The sequence below is a fragment of the Schistocerca gregaria genome, chromosome 3 (assembly GCF_023897955.1).
Source record: "Schistocerca gregaria isolate iqSchGreg1 chromosome 3, iqSchGreg1.2, whole genome shotgun sequence".
Lineage (NCBI taxonomy): Eukaryota > Metazoa > Arthropoda > Insecta > Orthoptera > Acrididae > Schistocerca > Schistocerca gregaria.
Genome location: NC_064922.1, coordinates 446787245 through 446799947, shown reverse-complemented (window position 1 = coordinate 446799947; position 12703 = coordinate 446787245).

Genomic DNA, 12703 nt, shown 5'->3' with positions numbered 1-12703 from the left:
CTTGTGGTGTGTACATCTCTGTCCGGCACATTTTAACAGACTGCATTTTATACCGTGACGCACGGGCAGAAGCACAAGTTGATGGGGATCTGCCTTCTGTTTTAGCTAATGATGAGACGTGTGTGTCTAGGGTTTTTAAGTTTTGTGATGTGTCTGGACTCTGGCCTAAACTTTTAGGTTGGAGGTTTTAGTGTATTGCAGAGTGGCTGACTCCTCCCCTTTTTTCCTTGCGGTCAGCCAGCCACTTCCATCTGCTACATTGTTTTAGCTCCCTCTAACATTTTCTTCCTGTGTTGTCCATGCTTTACTGCTGACGCTCTGCTTCATCCCACGCTTTGGTGTGGGTGAGCACATGTTTTTCAACGATTGTTACCCATGTTTTCTGTTTCGTTTTATGTTCCTGTTCTGGGGTTTTTCTTGACACCCGTCTCACTATGTTACTGAACGGGCGCTGAAGACCTTGCTCTCGTGCGCCCAAAACCTCTCTACTACTACTACTACTAGTATATGTAATTAATTACGAAAAGGGTCGATGTTTTTAATCTGAGGATCGATTACCATCTTATTTTGAAACTCAGACACATTTGCTCCCCTACACTACCATCACTGAATGCAATGAGAGGTAGCACGTCAAATCTCTTGCTTAGACAAGTTCGTAGCCTTCCACGGCCAGTGTCATATTGAATAAAAGTTTCAATGCCACCAAGAACATTTCTTTTCTGTCTTCAGTCTCAAAACTGGCTTGAAGCGGCTCACAGCGAATTCCTCTCTTGTGCCAAACTCCTCATCTTGGAGTAGCGCTTCCAACCTACGTCCTCAATTATTTGCTGGATGTATTCGAGTCTCTGTTTCTCTCTACAGTTTTTCTCCTCTACAGTTCCCTCTCTGCCGGCCGCGATGGCCGTGTGGTTCTGGCGCTGCAGTCCGGAACCGCGGGGCTGCTACGGTCGCAGGTTCGAATCCTGCCTCGGGCATGGGTGTGTGTGATGTCCTTAGGTTAGTTAGGTTTAAGTAGTTCTAAGTTGTAGGGTACTTATGACCTAAGATGTTGAGTCCCATAGTGCTCAGAGCCATTTTCTTACAGTTCCCTCTAGTACCATGAAGCTATTCCTTAATGTATTAACCGCTGTCCTATCATGCTGTCGCTTCTCATTACCAGTCTTACATATAGCCTTTTCCACACCGATTCTGCGGAGTACCTCCTAATTCCTTACCTAACCAGTTCACATAATTTTCAACGTTCTTCTGTAGCAACACATCTCAAACGCTTTCATTCTCATCTGTTCCGGTTTCTCAACAATCCGTGTTTCAATACCCTGCAACGATGTGCTCCAAACGTACATTCTCAGGAACTTCTTATTTATATTAAGACCTATGTTTCATAATGATAGACTTCTCTTGGCCGGGAATATACGGACTACCAAAGGTTAGCTAGAGACCGACCGTCAGTGGGACCAAATCGGGGACATATTATCTGGCAAAATATCTGCCTTGCAAATTCCACAGACTGGTTGGTCACACGGAGTCTACTTGTTTCATTCAGGTCCAATTGGAACAGCAAGTACTAGTTACGAACATTACGGTTAGCACCGAGATAAACGTTTTTTTACAAACATGCTTATATTTGAAACCAGCAACATTCGACGGGAGCAAATACCACCAGATATCTGTGCTACTGTGCAACTGTGATTGTCGTCAACATTTTTAGATAGACGGAATGGCAATGAGCTTCCCCCTTCCAGTTGCAGCAAGTAACGTATCCATGGAAACTTTCGAACAGACGGTGCTAAATTTCGCTTTGCTGCGCCCACCACGCTGCTAGCTCAAGTACTTGCCTGTGACGACACGTTTCTCATATGGCCCCTGGTGGGGTGACAACGGTGGAGGGGGGGGGGGGAGGGGGGAGCAGAGCAACAGAGCAACGCGCAGTTCCATTAGCCCCTCAACAGCTTACTTAACATCAAACAGCTCACGCTCGAAATGGAAAATAACGACGGAGGGATTCCGTTTCTGGGTGTAGATGTGTAAGGAAATTATAGTACCAAACTAGAACATAAAGTCTAAAGGAAACCGACTCATACCGACAGGTGAGTGCATGCGGATCCGCACCCCCATTCTCCACAAAAGAACGCTGTACTACGTACGCTGACAGCATTAGTTGCGCTAACCATACAAAATGAATTGAGAGGGTTCAAGACCACATTCCATGTGAGTGGAAAAGATACATAAAAAGCTCTCGCTGGTGCTTTCTTACCTAATTCTGACAGGCATTAACATCCATGTAGGCAAGGTGCTGTGTTGCGGAGCAATTAAAGACACATTCCAGAGTGGCCCCAAGAGCCTAGGTCTGTTGATGTTCACGAAGGATCCCATAGAAACCATCCAAAATGCAGACGTATCCGAACTTCGACATGAATGTGGCGAAGTCTGTGATGGTGAAACAGGGAGACTCCTTAGCACTCGTGTTTTGGAGCGTGAACGTTACGTACGACTGTGGCAGAACAAGTCAGCTGTAGCTGAACGCTGCCAGGAATGTGGCTGCTCTAAATGCTGTAAAAGCCTGAAGAGGAAGGATGGCTCCAGGTTACCTATGGCTTGTCTTCCGGCGATTCCAGCACGATGGACTGCGCAAGAAGCAGACCACTTGACCCGCGTTTAATGGCGTAAACAGCGGCCACGAGAGAGTGCCGTCCTGTTTCAACACTTCGTTGCCACTCTCTGCTGCCTACCAGTCACTTAAGAGAGTTCCGTATGAGTCACTTACAAAAGTAGCACAGGCAGCAGCCCACCGTACAACCATCCCGCTCCATAGCAACATTTCTTCAAGTTCTACAATGACATCCCAGATATGTGACGTCGGTTGCCGCAACATAACCGAAATGGACAGTGCACACGGCAAGACATTCATCAATATCCAGCACTTAACGGCCCAGAACGGGACCGGTACAAAGTCCGTCGAAACATCGGCAGTTCAGTTACTTGATAGTTCTATAAGCTCGTGAGCTGTAACAGAAACTCTTTTATACAGTTCCACCATTTCTCATCACAGACGCCATTGATTCCACGCATATAGCTTGGGAAAGACGGTGTGGCATTCAGGGCCGTGATTAGGAGGGAGAAATCATCGGGAATATGAAAATAATTCACATGTAATGGTAACTATTGCATTTATGGCATTGTCTGGATGAAACGGCGTTATCCCTTGCACAGGCAGTCTGTACCTCGTTACTTAATAGCAGGTGAGTCTCGTGTAGCAATGATATTAATGGAATTTTAATGACTGTGGCGTACAAAGGATGTGGTATGTCCCTACCATAGACACGCCACCAAACACCAAAAAAGTCTGTCAGGAGAAAAGAAATTTATTAGTTCATTTTTCATAGAGAGAGATGTGTATCTAGCATTATCAGAATTATATAATCGAGCATAGAATAGCAGCCTGTTGGAGGAATGGCTATATTTGAAGAAAACAATACGCACACGAGAACAAGCACACATTTAACATGATACACGGCACAGATGGCTCCTAAAACTCGTTTGGAGTCCGATCGGAATATAAAACTGAAAATTCACCTATATATCAAAATAAATTCTGTAGAGCGGGTTTCGATCTTGATAATCACAGAAAGGTCGTTACTAGGTTACTATGATCGTGTTCCCTGCAATGTTGTGAAGAGTGGCTAGGGATTCTATCAACTTCGAACTAGAATTCTTGACTCTGGGGTATTGTTTTGTTTTTGAACAGCTAATGACCCAAGTAGTATCCTAACAATGACCTAACTGCTATTGAGAGACTTCATTGTGCCATAGAGATATCACCGACGGAACTGAAACATGTCATGTGGAAAACCTGTTCACAGATTGGATTGACTCTCGAAGAATGTCTGGCTACTGCGTGATTACGAAAAGGGCTGAGGTAGTTAATAGCATCCTCCTCTAAGTTAGCGAATTTATACAATGAAGCGTCAAAGAAACTGTTCTAGGCATGCGTATTCAAAACAGAGATATGTAAACAGGCAGAAACGTCGCAGCATTCAGCAACGCCCATATAAGACAAGTGTCTGGCGTAATTGTTAGATCGGTTACTGCTGCATCAATGGCAAGTTGTCAAGATTTAAATGACTTTTAACGTGGTGCTATACTCAGCGCACGAGCAATTGGACACAAGATCTCGGAGGTAGTGATGAAGTGGAAATCCTACAGTGAGACCATTTCATGAGCTTACCGTAAATATCAGGAATACGGTAAAATTTCAAATCTCCGACAGGTTTGCAGCTGAAAAAAGATCCTGCAAATACGGGACCAACGATGACTAAAGAGAACCGTTTAAAGTGACGGAAGTGCAACCCTTCCACATATTGCTGCTGATTTCGATGCTGGACCATTAATAAGAGTCAGCGTGCTAGCAGTTCAACTAAACATCTTTGATATGGGCTTTAGGAGCAAAAGGTTTACTCCTGTACCCTATATGACTGCACGTCGCCATGCTTTACGCCTCTCCAGGGTCGGTCAACACACGAAGATTGAACTGTTGACGACTAGAAACACGTTGCTTGGTCGGACGACCCTCTTTTGAAATTCTATCGAGTAGATGGAGGTGTACGAGCACGGGGAAAAATTCATGAATCCATTGGCCCTGCATGTCAGCAAAGGACTGTTCAAGCTGGTGGAGGCTCTGTCGTGGTGTGTGCGCGTGCAGTCATAGTGACATGGGACCTCTGATACGTGTACATACGATTCTGACAGATGGCACGTGCGTAAGCGTCGCGCCTGATCACCGGCATCCATTCATGTCCATTGTGCATTCTGACGGACTTGGGCAATTCCAGCAGAACAATGCGACACCCCACACGTCCAGAATTGCTACAGACTGTCTCCAGGAACACTTTTCTGCGTTTAAGCACTTCCGCTGACCATCAAACTTCCCATACATGAACATTATTGAGCGGATCTGGAATGCGTTACAACGTGCTGTTCAGAAGAGATCTTCATCCCTCGTAATCTTACGGATTCATGGACAGCGCTGCATGACTCATGGCATCAGTTCCCTCCAGCACTACTTCAGACATTAGTCGAGTCCATGCCACGTCCTATTGTCGCACTTCTGGATACTCACGGGGCCCTCGGACGATATTAGGCAGGTGTACCAGTTTCTTTGGCTCTTCAGTGTAGTTTCGCCAAGTCGTCCGTACACAATACCTGGCTCTAGCCGCCAACACAAACCACGCCTACCAATTACTTTATCTATTGAAGGGCAAGCATGTCCAACATTTGGCAACACGCTGACACTTAGTTAAAAGAACACATGAAGCGTTCTGATGTACTGTCACCCTGTCACCAGGCTGCACAACAAATATAAGCTCCATTTTTTATCGCAGCACGATTGCAAATCAGAAACTCTACACTTTTCAAATTTAGTGTTAAGCTGAAGAAATCTATAATCAGAGCCTTCGTGGAATAAGGAATTCATCTGAAATATAAACGAGCAGAAACAGCTGATCACGTTACATTTTGGAACCGAAGTATCATATGAATTTTAATGAAGTGATTTAAAGTGACTCAGCAGTCAGTAAATGAAATTTTTATAGTGAGTGAGGCCAATCTACACATTCTGTTTGAATTACATAAAGAATTTACGACTCTCGACGCTATTTCCAATCCAGAATTTGTAGCTACTAGGGTAGAGTTCGTACTACAGTCCTTCTGTGTATATGTCTGACATCTAATTTAACTTACTCCTTTACTGAGCCGTGAAGCAAAGCTTACCTTCAGAAACCAATAGAGCAAACAAGCAGAGCTTAAATCCACCTGTCGTTATAGAGATTTGATCTTGGCGATTTCAAGCTTCAGCTTTTATGAGTTTCAGCTTACTTACTGTGTAACATAATTCATAGCCGTATTACCTGACTCTATATTAAAATAGGGTACAAGCATTTGAGTCGGCCTCCATAGCTCACAAGGGAATGGTCCAATAAGACATGTCGAAACCTACACTGAAATTTTTTACACAGGAAGAAGACAACGGAAGAAATGCACTGCTAAAATTTTAGCCGATAAGAGGTAGTTCAAGTATTTTTACAAAATGTTCAATTTACACATATTATAACAGCGGTTTGTACACCCCCTCGTAGTGGAATGGTCCGGAGCTCACAGACACTAATTTTAAGCACCTAAAGCCTCATTTACAATGGAGGGAATGGAGGCGAAACGTGCGAATGAGCATTTGCAGAAAATGTACTGCCATTCGCATGTATATGGGTTAGAATAGTTTAAACTAATGAAAACGGAAGAGAAAACGAAGTATCGATCAATGCCTATATTCGCGGTGTTATTAGTGTTTAGTTTTTGGAGCTAACATTATGCATACAGGATACAACTATTTCCTGTTACAGCCACAATGTGAAACTCACTATTCTGTGAGGATTACTTTGCATAGCGAGCGCACTGTTGTTGACGGGGTATGCAAGCGTGACATGGTGCAGATGGTACACTTTACATGGAATTGCATCTCCATCTCTCCTTAGCACTGGACCAAAATTTTCTTTGTATATTGTCTGCAATTTTTCCCTGGTTTCACATCACCATTGAGGGGAATTTGCAAACAGAACACTAATCACTGACATCGAACATCATCCCAAGAGGTGACACAGCTAGCGTTTCCACTGCAGGTGTACGGTCTAATGGTCATATTCTTTTTTTTTTCTCAAACAAAAATAGTCTACCGGAAAGCCCGCCCTTCGTGATCCAGAGAGCGCGAGTTCAAATCCCGTTCAGACCACAACTATTTCACTACGATTTTTAACAGAACATTCGCTTCTCAAAGATGGAGTAACCAAGAAAGACATGTGGTTCGGACTCCACGTTAAACTGCACGTCAGCATTTCCCTATTAGACAACTGAGTAAGATTAGGGACACGCAGGTATCTGCAGTGGCGTCCAGTTGAAAGACCTGCAGGAAGCCTACCGGGTACACTAACCGGATTCTGTTTTGCTCGTGTTTAGTAGCATGGCTCCGTTGAAAACCTGGCTTAAAATATATAAACATGTTTTTCAATAACTTCATACCGACAGTTCATTTCCTTCATATGTAATTCTCACAAAAATAACTGGCAGAGAAAATAAAATCATGGCAGTATTTGATGTCTCAGACAACTTCCATCAATGAAAAATTATAATTTCTTAAAATGAAATGTTTCTTGCAGTATTACATTTTATAACAATTCCCTTATGTAATTCCTTACCCATAAAGTTTGAATTTTGTGCATTTGACTATCGGTGAAACAGTTCTTTGTTTATTCCCTGTAGTCGACATAAAAGTGTGAAGTGTCTATTGAATGACCAAAACAAACATTTTTCTTGCACCAGTTACACCAGACCAAGGAAAAATTGATGTAATATGGCGCTTCGCAGTAACCGACAGTTTTATTTAGACGGAACTGGGATTGGATCAGAAATGGTCCCGGCCGTTGTTCTGCACATTGCGCTGGGTACCAGGCATGCCTGATCAAATTCGTAAGGCGTGGCGAAGAAAACTGGCAATGCACAGATGACTGGAGCTTAAGAATACTGTTCCGCCGATAAACCTGAAATTAGAGAGAGGTATCGGAAATTACATTGTCTGATAATTTCCTGAAAAATGCATCCCTCTCTTGGAAAAATTCTTTATCGAGAAACTGAATCGCACTAGTACTTCCAGACGGAATCCAAATTACATGAACAGATTTTTCGTCGTCCTCCACGAAATGAATCCAACAAAAGCAATGAATTACTTTCTGAGTTGGTAGAAATACGTTTCGAGCGAAATGATGAAAATTATTCTTTCCCAATTTTCCAGATTTTGATACGTCGATTACAAGATTTTTGCAAGTAACCAGACATTTTTTAAAATTTATTTTTGGTCCTAATTTGCTTGCAGTTCTTGAAAACAGATATACAGCTGCGGAAACAGTAAACCACTCATACGTATCACCGACAGTGTCGTATATGAATATGTCATTGCATTCAGTGGTTGGGCAACCGATTAATTGTGCAAACGACTCGGTTTTTTTTTTCACCCCTGAATAATAAATTGCAGTGTGCACACTGTTCTTTCTCGAAAACTGACTGATCAGCATTATAAACAGCAGTAGCGGGGATCACAGTAAGTCTCGTCTATACGACAGCTATGAATTTCTCTATAGCATTGTCTATCCCTGACAAGTGCTCTACACGTTTACGTGTCGTAAACTTGGTAATTATGCGACTTCCTACTCTGTACGATTTCTTGAACCTACGTAGCCAGGTGGACGAAGTCTCAAAATTAGCAATGTTCACTTCAGATGCAGTTCGGAGGGCCCAGTCTCTTAGATCTGCATCAGTAACGGTGCATAGCCTCTACCGAGCAATTCTAAATGTTTCGAACAGTTTTTAATTCTTATGGTTTCGGGTTTCCGTTTGGTGCTTTTTTTTTTACTTCACGTAATTCATTCTCCCATTTCTAAAGTTCACTCACCAATTTCACGAAACGGAAACGCCTTTGCACACTGCGTAACCTCAAGTATTTTTTCCGTTCTTCGTTTAACCAATATTTCACGGCCTTTTTTTGTCGTTGTAAATTGTTGCAGTAAGTGTTTTTTAAGGTTTGGAAGGATTTCTTTTCGGAACTGACACTAGCACAGCCGGCCGGTGTGGCCGAGCGGTTCTAGGCGCTTCAGTCTGGAACCGCGCGACCGCTACGGTCGCAGGTTCGAATCCTGCCTCGGGCATGGATATGTGTGATGTCCTTAGGTTAGTTATGTTTATGTAGTTCTAACTCCCATAGTGCTCAGAGCCACTTGAGCCATTTGTTACTAGCGCAACTGACGTCGTCCGAACCAAAATACAACGAACGCTACAGTAATTTCCTATTTCTTCTACAGTATCCACAACTTCAAATGAAATCTCGAAATCGGCTGAATGAATGTCAAGGAAATCAACTAACAAACGACACATATGTACGTCCTGAAGAGAAGTAGATGATTTCGACGGGAAATCACGTTTTCATATTTCATCACTGCTGAATTAAGAACGTTACTTCTATTGCATATTACTGAGAAACTGGAAGAAAAAGAAAAGGCGCTATTAGTAGGTGTACTTAACGAAAGCACAATAAATATTAATTCAGCTTTGTTTGCATTGTCATTACTTACAAATAATGCCAAAAGCAACCTCTAATTTGAAGTATATACACTCCTGGAAATGGAAGAAAGAACACATTGACAACGGTGTGTCAGACCCACCATACTTGCTCCGGACACTGCGAGAGGGCTGTACAAGCAATGATCACACGCACGGCACAGCGGACACACCAGGAACCGCGGTGTTGGCCGTCGAATGGCGCTAGCTGCGCAGCATTTGTGCACCGCCGCCGTCAGTGTCCGCCAGTTTGCCGTGGCATACGGAGCTCCATCGCAGTCTGGTAGCATGCCGCGACAGCGTGGACGTGAACCGTATGTGCAGTTGACGGACTTTGAGCGAGGGCGTATAGTGAGCATGCGGGAGGCCGGGTGGACGTACCGCCGAATTGCTCAACACGTGGGGCGTGACGTCTCCACAGTACATCGATGTTGTCGCCAGTGGTCGGCGGAAGGTGCACGTGCCCGTCGACCTGGGACCGGACCGCAGCGACGCACGGATGCACGGATGCACGCCAAGACCGTAGGATACTACGCAGCGCCTTAGGGGACCGCACCGCCACTTCCCAGCAAATTAGGGACACTGTTGCTCCTGAGGTATCGGCGAGGACCATTCGCAACCGTCTCCATGAAGCTGGGCTACGGTCCCGCACACCGTTAGGCCGTCTTCCGCTCACGCCCCAACATCGTACAGCCCGCCTCCAGTGGTGTCGCGACAGGCGTGAATGGAGGGACGAATGGAGACGTGTCGTCTTCAGCGATGAGAGTTACTTCTGCCTTGGTGCCAATGAAGGTCGTATGCGTGTTTGGCGCCGTGCAGGTGAGCGCCACAATCAGAACTGCATACGACCGAGGCACACAGGGCCAACACCCGGCATCATGGTGTGGGGAGAGATCTCCTACACTGGCCGTACACCTCTGGTGATCGTCGAGGGGACACTGAATAGTGCACGGTACATCCAAACTGTCATCGAACCCATCGTTCCACCATTCCTAGACCGGCAAGGGAACTTGCTGTTGCAACAGGACAATGTACGTCCGCATGTATCCCGTGCCACCCAACGTGCTCTAGAAGGTGTAAGTCAACTACCCTGGCCAGCAAGATCTCCGGATCTGTCCCCCATTGAGCATGTTTGGGACTGGATGAAGCGTCGTCTCACGCGGTCTGCACGTCCAGTACGAACGCTGGTCCAACTGAGGCTCCAGGTGGAAATGGCATGGCAAGCCGTTCCACAGGACTACATCTAGCATCTCTACGATCGTCTCCATGGGAGAATAGCAGCCTGCATTTCTGAGAAAGGTAGATATACACTGTACTAGTGCCGACATTGTGCATGCTCTGTTGCCTGTGTCTATATGCCTGTGGTTCTGTCAGTGTGATCATGTGATATATCTGACCCCAGGAATGTGTCAATAAAGTTTCCCCTTCCTGGGACAATGAATTCACGGTGTTCTTATTTCAATTTCCTAGGAGTGTATTACTTGAGTGGCTAATTCGAGAGACTATCACCTGTGTACTGTAGTGTCACAAAAACTATTAACGAACGGTAATGTTCATTACTAATTACTTTCGGTTTGCGGCCTGTTCACAAATGTACCGCTGACGTCGGCCGTTTAGGTCCTAGTTGCGCAGTCGCAGTTTATAGAGCGCCAGTAATACGTGCAGTGTCTCTTTGGAGCTAAGAATTGGGAGTGGATTTCTTTCTTTGCTTTCTTCAGGTGTGAATTATAGTTTTTGGCATGTCTTATTGGACCATTCGCTTGTCAGTAATCAGCGCATTTAATAGCAACGTGGGGAACCCGCGTTGAGTTTCCAGTATCGCCAGGGTCTGTACTTGTTTTAGGGAGTGGAATGGGATCCTCAGCCACATGACGTTAGCTGAATAAGTACCGGCTTCAGAGGTAGAGGTGTTGGTGCCTACTTGTCGACAGGCGACATGGTAGCAATGTGCTATCATGTGCCCCTCTGTAATGAATGTGAATCAGTCTCTATGGCAGAGCGTGATAGTGCGTGCCACGGTGGAATGTTGGCCTTGGCCTTATCGTAGAATGTAGGTTTTATACGCCTTTCATCCACCCTTAGTGCGTAACACAATTAAAGGGTCAGTTTTTGAAACCCCATTACTGTCTCCCATTGCAACGCAGATGTTTCAAATTCTGCAGCCATCCTCTGTAACAGTGGAAATGCTTGGTGCCCTGCCACGTTACTCTCTGGCTCTGCGTCACTTGAAAGAACAAGGTGTGGTTACATGCAAAAAAAAAGTCCAGAGCTCATAATTCCATGCGAAGTGTAAGGTGGATTATGATGTCACATTGGCAACAGATTTAACCAGACTTATTGCCAATAGCATCGTGGCGAAATCTGAGGGGTGACAGAAAAGATGGCGCTTAGACAGGCCATTTGCTGCTTCGGATCACGTTCATATTTCGTGGAATCGGTTTGAACGGTCTCTGGCGGTTTCTCCCTGTATGTCAGAACATCGCGTTACATTCCAAAACAGAGCGATCACGTCGAATTTAGTAGAATGAACGCGATCACCTTAGAGAAGTTGTGTACCACCCAGGTGTTGTGGTAAGGTATTATGGGACCATACTGCTGAGGTTATCGGTCCCTAAGCTTACACACTATTTAATATAATTTAAACTAATTTATGCTAAGGACGACACACATAGCCAAGGCCGAGGGAGGACTCTAACCTCCGAAATGGGGCGCTACGCAGACCGTGACGAGACGCCTCAGACTGCGCGGCTACCCCGAGTGTCCATCCGGATGATTTCAGCGGTGTTAGAGATTGTCAAGAACAACGTTCTGTTTTTCATCGCACAGTGAACTATCATTTTCGATCCCGAAATGTGTGGGAAACGACAATCCAAGGAAAGGCTGTTTCCATTGACGCACTTTATGCTACCCCCTGAGGCCTTTCCGTGTTTATAATGAATGACGGTGTGTCTGAAATATTTTCCTCTGTCATCCGCAAGAAAATCGCTGATTTCAACGATGGTGTCGCTATCCTAACCTCCACCGCAGAGGCATCAACAGAAAGGGTAAAATATGGAAACAAATGTGCTTCCTAATGTGTGACACGTCTTAGCTGGCGTTCGGTAGAACTGCGGTGAAATTTGGTGCCAGTTCATCATCGTTACTCCAGATTAACTTCTGAGCTGTGGCTTTTTTACGGATATGGTAACACCTTGCCGTTTGAAGCGCCGCCAAGCTCCGGGCTGACGTCGCGGGACGCCAAGCATCAATACGGAGGAAGGTGGCAGGCCGCTTTAAGCCAAATTTCAAACTTCTGCATCGTAACGGGAGATAATCACGCTGTTTGGAAAGAGTGGCTCTTAAATTGTGTGGCACAGTGTTGTAGCGTGTAGTGTATCATTTCTCCTTGTGTGCAGCGGTGACGTTTGCTAGCAGGGAGTGAACAAGAGATTGTGGTGTTATCAAATCAAATATCGCTCTACAGCGTCGGACTCACGGTGCTTTATGGAAAATAAGTAGAAGTAATTGAAGCAATTTTCGTTCGGGATACACTCACTAGAATAGAAGTTGA